Raw genomic sequence first — 16,584 nt, forward strand, 5'->3', positions numbered from 1 at the left:
TTGGAGAAACCATACGTAAAGAAGATGATGTGTCTGGAAAGCATTGTATGTAGAAAAGAATCATGTATAAGCACTATGTGACAACTATTGGGATGTACGATAGTGTGGCTAGTTCTTACATTTTCCAGTTTTTTAATAGTTTTTTTTTTAATGTTTTATTTATTTTTGAGAGAGACAGAGACAGAGTGGGAGCAGGGGGAGGGGCAGACAGAGAGGGAGACACCGAATCCAAAACAAGCTCCAGACTCCAATCCAGCAGCACAGAGCCTGATGCCGGGCTCCAACTCACAAACTGTGAGATCATGACCTGAGCAGAAGTTGGACGCTCAACCAACTGAGCCACCCAGGCACCCCAACATTTTCCAGTTTTTACTGATTTGTTCAGCAAACATTGAGCACCTGCTACCATGTGCCAAATTTTGAGGGGCCTTGTAGTCCTGCAAATAATTTGAACTTTACCTTATAGGATTCCCTATTAGATAAAAGTTTTTTAAAAAGATATTAGGTGGATGCTTTGGATTACGAGTCTCCCTTTCTCTCTGCCCCTCCACCACTCATGCTTTCTCTCTCTCTCTCTTTAAAAAATAAATAAACAATGGGGCACCTGGGTGGCTCAGTGGGTTGAGGGACCGACTTCAGCTCAGGTCATGATCTCACGGTTTGTGAGTTCCAGCCCCGCATCAGGCTCTGTGCTGACAGCTCAGAGCCTGGAGCCTGCTTCTGATTCTGTGTCCCCCTCTCTCTCTGCCCCTCTCCCACTCACGCTCTGTCTCTTCTGTCTCAGAAATAAATATTAAAAAATAAACATTAAAAATTTTTAAAAAAAGATTTTAGGTGGAGGCATGATGTGGTTAGATTTGCAACAGAAATGGCTAAGGGAGGCTAAGACAAGTCAGGGAGATGATATTCAGTATTGTGATTTTCAAATTAAATTTTAAAAAGCATTGGAGTCTTTTTCAAACAAAATCTGTCACAGAACCCCAACATAGAAAGTAGATGAAAACTTGTGTTTTATTATTAAACATTTAGAAGTTCAAATTTTTAACATTAACTTTATAGGTAAATTTTTAAAAATGAGACCGGTTTGTTGTCTTGGGGTTTTTTGTTTGTTTGTTTGTTTGTTTTGTTTTTAGCAGACAAGGAATTTATAGGAAGGAAATTGGGTAGCTAAAGTAATAAATAGGAAGTGTGAAGAACCAAGCTCAGAAAATGGGAAGGAACCAAGAGAGTCTGTGGATGGCAAAAACCAAGGGAAACTAGTCCCTAGTTTTTCAGTCTGCCACTGAAGCCATGACTCTGGTGTTTTATGCTCAAAAATTTTTGAAGTTGGGGGTTGTGGACAACAGTAGTAGTTAGGACAACGACAGGCGGCTTCAGGACAGTTTATTTCTTATTCTTTTGTTTTGGTTGTACACTATTAAGAGTATTCTGATCCCTCCAGAAAATAGAAATTAGAGTGGTTTGAAAATGACTTACCTTGAAATCTTGGACACGTGCTTCAGTTACAAAGATGGCAGGAGGAAATTAATTTTGAGATCTACGCTAAGATGACTTAACCTCAAATTAATTAATGTGTGGGTGGTTTGCAATATGTTAGATTTGGGCATTGTATCTCTTGGCAGTATAAAAATCTATTTAAAAAATGAAATTTGAATCAAACATTTGTGGAACCTGAAGTATGTCTGAGAAATTCTAGGTTTCGTGGCATATATAAAGTAAAAACCACTGATAAGGAGAACCACATATTTAGATTAGATTCACTGTATCCTCCCATTAGGGCTTGAGAAAAGGGCTAGGGAACTGAAATATTTCTACTGGAAGGCGCCCTCTTGGAAAAACCTCATCAGTGATGAGGGTTTCCTTAATTCAAGGTTCCGTGACTATCTCTCTCTCGTCTACTCTACAGTAGGAAATTACTCCAAAGAAACCAGATAGATGGTGTATCACACTAAGGTATTCAAGGGTGTTTGAATGGAATATTATCTTAACCTAAAGATACAGAGCTGGGAGACATGACTTCTAGCTATCTCTTCTGACTTTTAAGATTACACGGTTCTGGTTCCATAATTGAAATAGATAATTTCTCAAGAAATCCACAACTCAGACCAGTTCCAAATTTTTTTTTAAAGGTTTTATTATTTTAAGTAATCTTCGTAGCCAACGTGGGGCTCAAGCTCACGATCCTGAGATCAAGAGTCACTCCACCAACTGAGCCAGCGAGGTGCCCTTAGTTCCAGTTCTTAATGACCATGAAACACAGGGGCTTGGAAGTTGGCACTCAAAAACGTAAGTCAATGCTTAAAAAACATTGTATCCAATAATTAAGAATTAATGCAGTAAACACATAAATATTTTGTTTTACACAAAACATGGAGAAATTGCAAACCCCTGAGAAGGAACCCCTTAAAAATACCCATGAAGATTGATGCTGTGCACAGAATTTAGCATGTGCATGGATATGATGTTACTTCTAGAAAGAAGGGATTTAGCCTTCTTGTTTTTGCTTTAAAGGCACCTAGGATGCTACCGTTGTTCAGAACGTGTTAAAAATTGGTTCTTCAAAACTGATAAATTGTAATATATTAAAATTAAGAATTCTGTTCATTGAAAGGCACAATATTACTAAGAGAGTCAAAAAGTAATCCATAGAGTGGGAGAAGTATTTGCAATACATCTATCAGACAAAGCATTTGGTATCTAGAACAAATCACTAAAAAAAGACAGTCCAATAGAAAAGTGAACAAAATATTTGAATGTATTCTTCACAAAGGAGAATATCCAGATGGGAAAAAGTGCTTAATTTCAGTAATCATCCAAAAAATGAAAATTAAAACCACATTGCAATACCATTACCCACCTACCAAAGTAGCTGACGTAGGTAAGTAGAAAAGTACTAAATGTTGATGAGGCTATGCAGCAATTAGAGCGTTTATACACGGTTGGCAACCAATCTGACAAATTTTTTGGCAGTATCTATTACAGCTGCATGGGTAATATTGTATGCAACGTTATGACCCAGCCAGGCCATCTTGGATATATTTTGTGTATATATTTGTCATATACATGACAAAATACCACAGACTGGGTGCCTAAACAACAGAAATTTGTTTTTCACAGTTCCAGAGACGGGGAAATCCATGATCAGGGTGCTGGCTGATTGGGTTCTTCTTGGAGAGGGTTCCCTTCCTGGCTTATAGCTCCTTCTTACTATATCCTCCCATGGCATAGAGAACTAGTTCTGCTGTCTGCCTCTTTCTCTTCTGATAAGAGCACCAGCCCTGTCAGACGAGGGTCCTACACTTAAGACCTCATTTAACTTTCATCACTTCCTGAGGGACCCTATCTCCAGATAGTGTCACATTAGGTATTAGGGCTTCAACATATGAATTTCAAGGAGATGCAAACATTCAGTCCATAACAAATTACGTGCACATGTTCTCCAAAAGACAGGTAGTAGAATATTCATAGCAGTACTGTTCATGTGTGCAATATTCAACCTGAAAATTACTCAAATGACTGTAAATAGTAGAGTAGGTAAACGAATTGTGGCGTATTCACTTGATGGAATACTATATAGCGATGACAATCCATTCACACATAGCATGTGTGAATCTCATGAACATAAGGAAGAGTGAAAGAAGCCAGACACTAAAGTACTTATAATATGCTTTCATTTATATGAGGTATAAAAACTGGGCAGAATTCATCTTTGCTGTTAGAAGGCAGAATAGTGTTTACCCTTAGCAGGGGTGAAGGTCTAGGAGGGTGGGCAGTGAGTAGAAGGAGTATGAGGGGACTTCTTGGGTGTTGGGGTTACTCTGTTCTTTTATTTATCTCTATATTTATTCTTTTAAGACATGTTTTAGAGTAATTTTAGGTGCACAGAACAATTAAGAGGGAAGTACAGACATTTCTCCTGTATCCTCTGCCCCCCAAATGCATGGCCTCCCCCTATTATCAATATCCCCACTAGAGTGCTACATTTGTTATGATTGATGACCATGTGATTGATCTGGATTCTAGTTAAATGAGTGTAGTCAGTTTGTGAAAATTATTCTAACTGAACATGTATAGTATGTGTGTTTTTCTGTACGTGTATTATACCTCGATAAAAAGCTTGAAAAAGATCATGAATTCTACAGGTGGTATTACATATTAACACATTCTATTGTTAGTGCTTATTAAGAAATACATATAGAGAGCATACATAGTGGACATGACCCAAACATATATAGACCTCATATATATATGTGACCTCATACATATATAGAATATTTATTCTTATGTTGTTTTTACAACCTTGCTGTGAGATTATGATTTACTTATATTTTTCTAATGTTGTGATTTAAAAGGAAGTAGGGTAGGCATGCAGATTTTAATTCACTGCTATTCTTAGGGCAGAGAGAATTATAGGCAAGACACTGGGGATGTATGTCAGCCACTTGGTAAAAGATAAAGGAATTATGAAAAAGAGATATAAATGTTCACATTTAGGAGTTCATTTATAAACTCCAGTTTGAGGCTTGAGGACTTTTGGTTCAAGGAAAGAAGGACTATGGAGATGATGCTGCCCTGATTCATATTCTAGCATGCTTTGGAACTTAGAAACAGATGCCCCCAAAGAGCCACTGACCCTGCTCTCCTAGGAACCCAAAATCTGCTTAATGGCTCAGTGCCCTCTAAGCCAAGCTCAGCACCAGAGGAGGTGGCTTGAGTTACCCCTACAGCTGGATGAATACCCATTAATTCTCCCCACTCCCATTAGTGGCAAACTTTCCTTGCTGCTCCATTCCTGTATTTTTTTTTTTTTTTTCATTCTTGTATCCTTGTGTCTGCCCTGGCAAGGACAGTATACATTGGCTTTATGCAAAATTATCCTCGTGGAAGTACTGAGTTATAGCAGAAGTCATTCGGAAAGGAAAAAACTGTGTATTCTTACCTAGATCTTGAGTCCTGTGGAACTGATTGATGTTCTGAAAGCCTCCAAGGAGTTGGCTGGCAGCTAGGACTGCTGTTACAAAGAGTGGCAGGAAGCATTACACTGGTAGAACATGTTACTGTGAACACAGAGGGTACAAAGATGTCATCTAAACTGCACGTTTTGTCTAAAGTACTCTCAAGCTCTACCCCCACTGGAAACTTCCTAAAACCAGGGACTTAATGCCTATTTTGTTAACCTTTTTGATTCTAGCACCTAGGACAGTAACTTGGCATATGGTTGGTACTCTACTTCTTGAGAAAATGACCAAAAAAAAAAAAAAAAAAAAAAAAAGTGAGTAAAGTGAATATAATTAGTGTATGGAGAAAATAATTATAATATGTAGGGTCAGTGGCTTGAATTTAATTAAAGTTTTAATTTTGGTAGAGAAATTAAACTATAGAGTAGGTAAGAAACTTACCCAAGATCATACATCAGAATCAAGTATCAAAATTCTGACCTTCCAACACTCTGTGTGTGAGCTTTTCATTAGAAAAACATTTCTATTTCCTTCTCCTGCTGTGGATGCTAGAATCCGGTGGCAAGGAGACATATTGGTGACTTTTCGAAACCAGATAGCGATTTATGCTAATAGATAACACAATCCATTTTATGGGCATGTTTCCAATATTACAAATCCTATGTAGTCAGTGTTTGGGGAAGCATTTGAAAACATGGCCAAATAAATTTACCTTGTCATATGGGTCATAGTTATGTTCCCAGCTTTGTAAAGTGAGCTTTGTTTTACTAACAGATACAGGCATGAAAGCATATGACATTTTTGTAGCACAAATTGCATTTTCATACTGAATTCCAAAGATGTTGTGGCTTTATTGCTGATCTTCAATCCACAGTGGCTTTTAGCACTTTAGCTGTAAGTCTTTATGCCCCCTCCCCAGTCTCACTGTCAAGTAGTTAATGATCTATAAACAAATACTGAGATGCCCTAAGGGGGCTTTCCATTTAAAGGGGCCTTGAATCATTTGATAATAGAAATACAGTAGTCCACCCACTGATTTATGATTTGTCAGTTTAGATTTCGAAGTGATGTTCTGCTGGTATTTCAGATGGGATAAGTTTTTAATTTTCCGTACAATTACATTAAATGTTAGTCCAATAAAACTTTCTCTTTTTTTATATATATTTTTTTCAACGTTTATTTTAGTTTTGGGACAGAGAGAGACAGAGCATGAACGGGGGAGGGGCAGAGAGAGAGGGAGACACAGAATCGGAAACAGGCTCCAGGCTCCGAGCCATCAGCCCAGAGCCTGACGCGGGGCTCGAACTCACGGACCGCGAGATCGTGACCTGGCTGAAGTCGGACGCTTAACCGACTGCGCCACCCAGGCGCCCCTCTCTTTTTTTATAATTAAAAATTTAAGTTTATTTATTTTGAGAGAGAGAAAGAGTACGAGCAAGGGAGGGGCAGAGAGAGAGGGAGAGAGAGAATTCAAAGCAGGGTCCGCACTGTCTGCACAGGGTCTGATGCGGGGCTCAAACCCACGAACTGTGGGATTATGACCTGAGCCGAAATCAAGTCTGAAGCTTAACCGACTGAGCTACCCAGGTGCCCCAATCCAAGAAAACTCTGAAAAAGTGGCCACAGAGGGTAATAATAGGAGCATAATAGTATCTACCAGTTCATGAGTGTTTCTTCCTGCTATGTAGTTTGCACCTATTGTCTCATTCTGAATGTCAGAAGTTAGAGAAGTTGAAATAGTTAATTACACTCACGGAGCTGATAGGTAATAGAGCTGGGTTTTGAAACTTCATTGGCAATACTCAAAACCTCATGTCTTGAACATAGTTAAAAAGAGTTACGAGTTACATGTTGCCAGACTCAGCTATAAATGTTGCTGACACAAGTGAACATACCTTAAATGTTGCATAATTAAGAAATAGCATTGTAGTTCTAAAATACGGCCCTGCTAGCCTAGAAGTCTATCTGTTTCAAAGGAAATTTGGGAGCCTACATGATTAAAAAAAATGACTTTTAAAACTAAATCATTTGCAAAATTTATATAAAACAACTATTACTGTGTGTATTCAAAATACAGTTTAAAAAATCTTTAAAATTGAGATATTTTAAAATATCTTGAGAATTTTAAATTTGCTAAGAAGTTTGGGTACCATACACAAAGATCCCAACTCTAAGCTAGTTATCAAGCTCTAAAAAGTGGATTTTCCTTGGAGACCCTGAGTAAAGCATATATGGAATTTTTTTTGGACTGTTTTTATAACTTCTTGGTAAGTCTTAATGTTTTATTCAAATTAAAAAGTTTAGCTTTAAAAACTTTGCATCTGGCCATAATTTGGATGGGTCTGAATAATAACACTGCTATGGATAATAGGCACATTTAGTCCAAGCCACCATTTCAGTGAACCACAACGTGTGGTTCAGGTTTTTTTGTTTTTTGGTTTTTTTGTGTGTTTTAATTCCTTGTTGCTATTTCTAATAAAGCAAGATGTTAAAGCTAACTACATGCTCTATTAATTATATGAAGGTGAACTTGAGTCATATTTGTTACTGAAGATGATTAATAATTACCAGTTCTGCACACGTTTCTGGTGCATTTCAGTAAATAAACAGGGTACATTGTTGGGTAGTAATTGATTAATTAGCACATTCATCCTACACAGCTCAATGGTCTAAGGATGCTGAGTTTGAGATATTGCTCATAATTATTACAAGAAACAAATCTGTTCCATTTTTCAGTTTATTCTTCTGTATGCTAAGTTTTTTTTTTTTTCTAAATCGAATGCCTAATGGTTCAAAACCTTATAGGTTTTATTCAGATAAATCAACTCATGAAGAATTGCTAGTCATAATCTCAGAATCTTGTTTTTGTGTGAACTAGGGTGAAAACTTTTACAAGGCTAATGTTAACATTAGATCTTGCTGTTAAACTGGATCAAATACTGTAAATATAGGGCACTTCCCCACCATGCAGGAAATGCTCATTGAGCACCTATGCGCAACAGGGGCACTGGAATCTCATTTGCTTCCCAACCACATCAAATAAGCTCAGGATTGCAAGTGTCATCAGGTTGGCACTTCTCAGCACCAAGCAAATATACTGTGTAATCTTCAGAGAAGTATAACAGCATGTATTGTTCGCTGATTTAACTATGGAGCAATTTAGGATTTTTTTTTTCTAATTTATTGAGCCAGCATGTAGTTGAGAGATACTGTAGTTGAGAGAGCTTTTGGATGGGGAGTCAGGAGTCCTGGATTCTACTCTATCTGTATTCTTTCTTGAAGAAGCTATGTGATTCTGGGCATATCACTGCTCCCGTCTCTAAGCATGGATTGCTCATCTGTAAAATGACAGGGTCAACCACGGATGATGAGATCCAGTGAGGAGCCTAGACTGCAGAGGCAGATAGACCTAGGCTTGAGTCTGCACTCCCTATTACTGGTTTTATTATTTTAGGGAAATTATTTAACCTCTTTTGAGTTTTTGCTCTGTTTACTTTGCGTTTATTGTAAGGCTCAAATGAGATATGAAAATAGTTAGTACACTATAAAGTACCTGTGAATATAAGGCATTGTTAATATTATTAATAATGATCTTACCTCGTTGACCTTAACATGTATTTTGAAGAATGCATTAGAGTGCCCATGCACACTCTAACAATAGGGGATTATTAACATCCTCTGTGCCATTATTAACATTGCATTGAATAAGAATTTCTGATGTGTCTGCATAATTTATCGCTAAGTGAAAAGCACAGTCTTCAAAACAGTATATCTGATATGATCCCATTAAAAAATTATACATACAAAGTTAAAAGACTCTATATAATAGGAACTCAATATATATATGATAAGAAAACAAATGCGATATATGTATTAATCAAGCAAATCTCACTTGTGATAGGTATACTGTTCTAGGAGTTACACTCTTAGACATATAGTAAAAAATAAAATAAGTCTTTTGTAATACCACATATCGTTAAATGCTTTGAAGAAAAAGCAAAGTAGGGGGATAGAGAGTAAGGATGGGTGCTACAGGAGGGAGGACCCCTCTGGTCTAGTGACAGTTGAGCAGAGACTGAATGTAGTGAGTAAGTGAGCCCGGCAGACTTCTGGGAGAAGAGTGTGCCAGGAAGCAGGAATGGCAAATCCAGAGACCCTAGGTAGGAGTAATAGCAGATAACCCCCCCAGCTTTGACAGTAATTCTCTCTGGGTGGCGAAATAATTGCTGATTCTTTTTAAAGATTTTATTTTTTATTTTATTTTATTTTTTAAGTTTATTTTTATTCATTTTGAAAGATAGACAGCAAGCAGGGGAGACACAGAGAGAGAGAGGGAAACAGAATCCCAGGCAGGCTCTGCACTGCCAGTGGGGCTAGAACTCACTAACTGCAAGATGATGTCCCAAGCGGAAGTCAAAAGTCAAAGGCCTAACCAACTGAGTCACCCAGGCGCCCTTAAGATTTTATTTTTAAGTAATCTTTACACCCAACCTGGGGCTCAAACTCACAACCCCGAGATGGAGAGTTGCATGCTCCAACAACTGAGCCAGATAGCCGCCCCCACCTTCTTCTAAATAATTATTGATTTTTAAATTTCTTCCCTGAATGTTCCTGTTTTTCAAAAGTTTTTGTTTTTTTTATTATTTATTTTTTAAGAAGCTATGTTATCATGTTTGTTTTTTTAATCATGGGCATGTTTCTGTAATTAGAAAAAATTTAAAACTCTGCAGGTGTACTGAAAGACAACGTAATCTTTAAAAATATTTATTTGTTTATTTAGAGACAGAGAGAGAGAGAGAGCACAGCGGAGGGACAGATTGAGAGAGAGAGAGAGAGAGAGAGAGAGAGAGAGAGAGAGAGAGAGAGAGAATATCCCAAGCAGACACAGAGCCGGATGCAGGGCTCAAACTCAAGAACCATGAGATTGTTACCTGACCCAAAGTCAAGAGTCAGATGTTTAACTGATCCACCCAGGTGCCCCAAAAGACAAAGTAATCTTAAAAATGTTTGTAAGTAGTTTTAAAACCTTATGTCATCTATTAGTTTTTGTATTCATGGTTTTAGTACCAAGAATCTAAGTTAGTAGAGAGAATAAAGGAAGCCGAGAGATTTCTGCTCTGGCAATGAACTTTAAAGAAGTGTTTTAGCCGTAACAATCAATGCGGGCTCCATAAAGGGACGGGGAATCACTGTAATTCCCGATCCTTTTTCTAGCCCTCCTACATGGATGGCAGAACACTTCCTGGAAAGGCTGGCCGGACCACTTACAGACATGGCCTAGGAAACAGTGTATTTTAGGTCAGTAAAATATGGGATTAAAGGTGCCAGGTAAAATTAGTTTCAGGGGTTTATGTCTCATTTATGCAGCTCACCAAGGACTGCACCTGCTATACAGAAAAATGGAGTGTTGCAAAATGTATCATCCACCTATTTCTGAGCTCAGATACAAATTAAAGAAAATCTCAGAGACTGTACTGCAGGCTGCTCTCCAGATGTAGAAAGGAGAGCTTTGGGTTTACAGAAACAAAAATGCACATTTAAAACTTAGATTCTCATTTCTATCCCATCTATTTTCACCACAATCTTCTAGTACCAAAGGTACACATTTCAGCAGTTCAGGTATAATGCTTTCAAAATAAAATGTTTCCATTACTTTAGGTGATTACCAAAACCCAAGAGAGTACGAGAAAAGTAAAAGCCCAAAGAATGACAGACATGATCCCAGTCTAAAGGTTATATTTGGCTTGCTACTATCTTTAGTCAAAACAAGTTCTTCTGAGAGAAAACTGCATCTCAAAGAATTATCTTTTTAAATTTTTTTGGTAATGTTTATTTTTGACAGACAGAGAGCATGAGCAGGGGAGGGACAGAGAGGGAGACAGGGACACACGGAATCTTAAGCAGGCTCCATCCATGCTCTGAGCTGTCAGCATAGAGCCCAATGCAGGGCTTGAACTCATGACCCGCAAGATCATGACCTGAGCCGAAGTCGGACACTTAACCAACTGAGCCACCCAGGTGCCCCATGCATCTCAAGGAATTATCTTAAAATTAGGAAATATTTTGTAACTTTTTAAAATCACAGCCATTTTGGATAGTAGATAAGGGAACTTAAGAGGCTATACAAAGTTACAAAATATTATTATCCATGATTTACAATGAGTGGAAGAATAAAGCTAAAAGAAGTCACTTCCTTGTGTGGCATATATGGTTTTAACCTTTTTGGTACTTTGATGATGGTTGGGGTAGAATCATAAATCATTAGAGCTGGCAGGAAGCTTAAATATCAGTTCCATTTTCTTATGTACCAGAAAACTGAGGACTGGAGAGAAGTTACTTGTCCATAAAGGAAAGAGCTGGAACTAAAACCCATCAAGACCTTTAAATCTAAAGCAAATGTTGTGTGCACACATGTGTGTGTGCTTGTGTATATTCTATGCCCGTTTAGAAAAACTAAAAATGTCACCTAATCATTATGTGTCCCTCTACATATTTGCCAGTGAACAGAAGCATTTGCCCTACGTGCATCTCTGTTTGCATGAGCAGATACAGCACTGGAGTCGTGGTCTGGTGTGAATTCTAGAATATTCAGACTAAGAGTATTAAGCTTAGAATAAAACTTTCAATCTTTGATGCTAGGGAACCTGATGACAGCTTTGGGAGCTTGGAACAGCAGGGTGGTTGTGACATTTCCACTCCATGTCCCTAAGTTCATTATCACTTTTTTTTTTCTTTTAATTCAAGAGAGAGCAAGCGAGCAGGGAAGAGGGAGGGAGAGACAATCCTAAGCAGGCTCCATGCTCAGCCTGGAGCCCAATGTGAGGCTCTATCTCTTAACACTGGGATCATAACCTGAGCTAAAATCGAGAGTCAGAGGCTCAACTGACTGAACCACCTAGGCACCCCTCCCTCATTATCACTTTTGATAATAGAACTTCTAGTGAAGACTTTCATATATTTTTCTTTACCAGACTAAGTTCATTATCACTTTTTTTTTCTTTTAATTCAAGAGAGAGCAAGCGAGCAGGGAAGAGGGAGGGAGAGACAATCCTAAGCAGGCTCCATGCTCAGCCCGGAGCCCAATGTGAGGCTCTATCTCTTAACACTGGGATCATAACCTGAGCTAAAATCGAGAGTCAGAGGCTCAACTGACTGAACCACCTAGGCACCCCTCCCTCATTATCACTTTTGATAATAGAACTTCTAGTGAAGACTTTCATGTATTTTTCTCTACCAGACTCCCCAAAATTAGATTTCTGTTTCATTTGCTGCATTAATTGAAAACAGGTTCATTGTAAAATAGAAAGAAGAAAACTCTACCATTAAGAAGTAACTGCTGTTCACGACGAGAAACCACCCTACACCTGTCAGAATGGCTAAAATTAACAATACAGGAAACAACAGATGTTGGCAATGGTGCAGAGAAAGGGGAACCTTCTTACACTGTTGGTGGGAATTCAAACTGGTGCAGCCACTCTGGAGAACAGTATGGAGGTTCCTCAAAAAGTTAAAAATAGAACTACCCTTCGATCCAGGAATTGCATTACTAGGTATTTACCCAAAGGATACAAAAATACAGATTTGGGGGTGCCTGGGTAGCTCGGTTGAGCGTCTGGCTTTGGCTCAAGTCATGATATTGCCGTTCCCAAGTTTGAGCCCCATATCAGGGTCTGTGCTGATAGCTCAGAGCCTGGAGTCTGGTTTGGATTCTGTGTCTCCCTCTCTCTGCGCCTCCCCCACTCATATTCTGTCTCTCTCCCTCTTTCTCTCTCTCTCTCTCTCTCAAAAATAAAATATTTGAAAAAAAATTTAATAAAAAAATACAGATTTGAAGGGGTACATGCACCTTGATGTTTATAACAGCATTATCAACAATAGCCAAACTATGGAAAGAGCCCAAATGTCCATTGATTGGTGAATGGATAAAGAAGAAACAGTGTATGTATACAATGGAATATTACTCAGCCATCAAAAGAATGAAATCTTGCCATTTGCAACAACATGAATGTAGCTAGAGTGTATTATGCTAAGTGAAATAAGTCAGAGAAAGACAAATACCATGTGATTTCACTCATATGTGTAATTCAAGAAACAAAACAGGTGAACATATGGGAATAAAAAAAAGGAGACAGAGAGGCAAACCATAAGAGACTCTTAACTATAGAGAGCAAACTGAGGGTTGATGGAGGGAGGTGGGTGGGGGATGGGCTAAGTGGGTGATGGGTACTAAGGAGGACACTTGTGATGAGCACTGGGTGCTGTATATAAGTGATGAATCAGTGAATTCTACTTCTGAAGCCAATATTACACTATATGCTAACAAACCACAATTTAAAAATTTGAAAAAAAAAAAGAAGTAACCACTGTTAACATTGGGCGGGGGGTGGGGGACTTCCTTAGAGTCATGAGTGTGCGTGTGTATGCACATGTACACATTTTTAAAAAGTTATAACTGGAGTCCTAGCCTTGATGCTGTTTAAAAATATGCTTCTTGGGGCGCCTGGGTGGCGCAGTCGGTTAAGCGTCCGACTTCAGCCAGGTCACGATCTCGAGGTCCGGGAGTTCGAGCCCCGCGTCAGGCTCTGGGCTGATGATGGCTCAGAGCCTGGAGCCTGTTTCCGATTCTGTGTCTCCCTCTCTCTCTGCCCCTCCCCTGTTCATGCTCTGTCTCTCTCTGTCCCAAAAATAAATAAACGTTGAAAAAAAAATTTAAAATATGCTTCTTAATAATTAAATGTCATTTGGCTCATTTGGCAGGGCATCTGACTCTTCATTTTGGCCTGGGTCGTGATCTCATGGTGGTGAAATCGGGCCCTGTGTTGGGCTCTGTGCTGGGTTGTGGAGTCTGCTTGAGGTTCTCTTTCTCCCTCTCCTTCTGCCCCTCCCTCGCTCGCTCGCACATGCTCTCTCTTGCTCTCTCTCTCAAAAAAAGAATAACGATTATTGCATTTTCTTATGTTCTCCTAATCCATGATTTTTTTTAAAAACTGCTTTTTGAGGTATAATTGACATTCAAGCAGTGCACATGTATTTAAGGTGTGCAGTTTAATAAGTTTGACATATGTATACATCCAAGAGACAGTTCTCACAATCAACATAGTGAAACTATGTTTCTGTTAGTGAAACTAGTAACAGAATTCCTTCTGTTCCTTTGCAATCTTTCTATTCCTCCCCACCACCTGCCCCCCAGCTTCCCACTTCCAGGCAACAATTGATTTGTTTTTTATCACTATAGTTTGTATTATTTAGAATATTATGTAAATGGTATGTACTCTTTTTTTGTCTGGATTTTTTCCATTCAGCACAATTATATTGAGATTCGTTCATGTCTTTGATTTTATCAATAACTTGTTCCTTTTCATTGCTGAGTATTCTGCTGTAAGGATGTTCCGTAATTTATGCATCTACATGTTGATGGACATTTAGGTTTCCAGTTTTTTGGGCTATTAGAAATAAAATTGCTATGAAGATTCATGTACAAGTCTTTGTATGAACATACACTTTTCCTCTTGAATAAATAAGTGCCTAGGAGTGGAATGGCTAGGTCATACAGTACTTATAGTAACCTATGATTTTTTAAATGGCTGTATAGAGGTCCCTTATATAGCTATTACATAATTTTAAGATGATACCTTATTGTTGAATGTTTAGACCTTTCTAATTTTTCACTATTGCAAATGAATTTAAATTTTTGGCTTAGAAACATGGCTATAGATACTCAACATAAAAATTGGGGCACCTGGATGGCTCAGTTGGTTATGTGTCTGACTCCGGCTCAGGTCATGATCTCACGGTTCATGAGTTCGAGCCCCACATCAGGCTCTGTGCTGACAGCTCAGAGCCCAGAAGCTGCTTTGGATTCTGTGTCTCCCTCTCTCTCTCTCTGCCCCTACCCCACTCATGCTCTGTTTTTCTCTCTCAAAAATAAACATTAAAAAAATTAAAAATAAAAGATAAAAAAGAAGATGAGTAGAAAGGCATTGTGAAGGGAACCTGGAAGTTGTGTGTTGTTAGATCATTTAAAATGTTTCAGTGACTGCAAAATAAGTTATTTTGTATTCTCTGCTGGGAAGCCAAGCAGAATGAATCTTTAAATGAAGGAGAATTTGAGTTTGAAGTCATTTTCCAACCAATGGAAGTTCTAGGTTTTGTTGTCAAGTTTATGGGACCATGATTTCATCATAACATTCCTGGATATGAGGTGACTGCAATAAATTTGGGTGTGGCCTTTATTTCTGGGAGCTATAATTAGCTATTTGGTCTACTTTATAACATTTTGTTAAATAAAAAGATTCTTAAAACGTAGTTTTACTCATTGTTCTCTCTTTCCCGCACACATGCATATGACATATGTGATAGCAACTATAGAGGTAAAACGAAATGTTTACAGAGTGGCAAAGAAATGTTTGCGGAGAAAACCAGTGTCAAAAAATACCTAAACCCAAAATGCTATTTTATACATAGATGCCGAAGCTATATATTTTGTGTGCTATGTTTAGGGTCTTCTTATAACCAAACAAAAGTTGTTTCTACCAACAGATTTTTAAACAGCAGGGACATGCTTATTATTTACTGTCTTGGTATCCTTCCCTCATTTACATAAATACCCCAGCAACCAGCAGTATAAAACTAATAAAAGCCAGGGTCCTCCATCAAGTGCAATAAAGTTTCACAACCATGAGTTAGACTGTTAGAGTGAAAAATAAACCTATATATGTGGTTATGAAGGGTTTTTTTGGGAAAGTGTATAATCACATTTCAAAGTTAGAACTTCCATTGGAAGTAGCAGTGCAATAATAATACTTAAACATTTATGTAGAATGCTTCATCTTGGAAACACTCTCCCAGCATTGGCCAATTAATCTCTACTGCTTCCCTGAGGAGCAGGTATTACTATCTGCCATTTTTCTGGTTAGAAAATTGAGGAAGGTGTGATCAGCCCAGAGAAAGTGAGGGCTGGAGAGACAAGTTTCTGACCCTCACTCTTCTGTGACTCTTTGGGATGTAACTCCTGACAGAATGTATCCAGTTTCTGTTCCACTTGGATACAATCATCAGTAAAACAAAGATCTACCTAGCAGCTCAGTCTAGCTCAGGCTTATAGATAGAGTCCTTACCCTGCTGAGGCACACCTTTTGGGAAGAATGGGATACAAAAAAGATTTGGGAGATCCACGGCACATTTCACCTGCATTTGCAATGAAGTGGACCAAACTTTTTCCAGTGAGAAAAGCAGCATATACTTTGCTCTCCAACCCCCAACTTCCACCGGCAACTTACAGTTTTCCGGATGAGATTTACTACTATTAGTACATTTAAAGAGTTGAACAAATTTGTTATGCACCTTGAAGCCAGAGGAACAGTAAAATAAAACTAATGAACATTTACATTTTTGGAAATACCATTAATGTATGCCTGACAAATTCTGAAAAGATAAACATTTAAATGTTAAAATACTTATTACCTTCCCCAAAGGGACAGTGTTGGGAACTAATGAGATAACAAATGTAAAGAGCTTTGAGCTCTTAGAAGAAAGGTGCCAGATGCATACAAATGATTATTAATTGTTAAAGCTATCAGATGGTTACTAATATATTACTTATGATAAAATCACATTTTTGTACCCA

The 16,584-nt window shown here is 38.2% G+C and overlaps 1 long non-coding RNA gene across 1 annotated transcript in view; it reads left to right on the forward strand.

Moving 5' to 3' along the window:
* Window positions 1-16,584, forward strand: part of LOC109500617 — a 193,361-nt gene that overhangs the window by 1,071 nt on the left and 175,706 nt on the right. The window contains exon 2 of the long non-coding RNA XR_006600075.1: window positions 2,130-2,286. This is a non-coding gene — a long non-coding RNA (uncharacterized LOC109500617). The remainder of the gene's footprint in view (window positions 1-2,129; window positions 2,287-16,584) is intronic.

Source organism: Felis catus, chromosome B3 (assembly GCF_018350175.1).
Source record: "Felis catus isolate Fca126 chromosome B3, F.catus_Fca126_mat1.0, whole genome shotgun sequence".
Lineage (NCBI taxonomy): Eukaryota > Metazoa > Chordata > Mammalia > Carnivora > Felidae > Felis > Felis catus.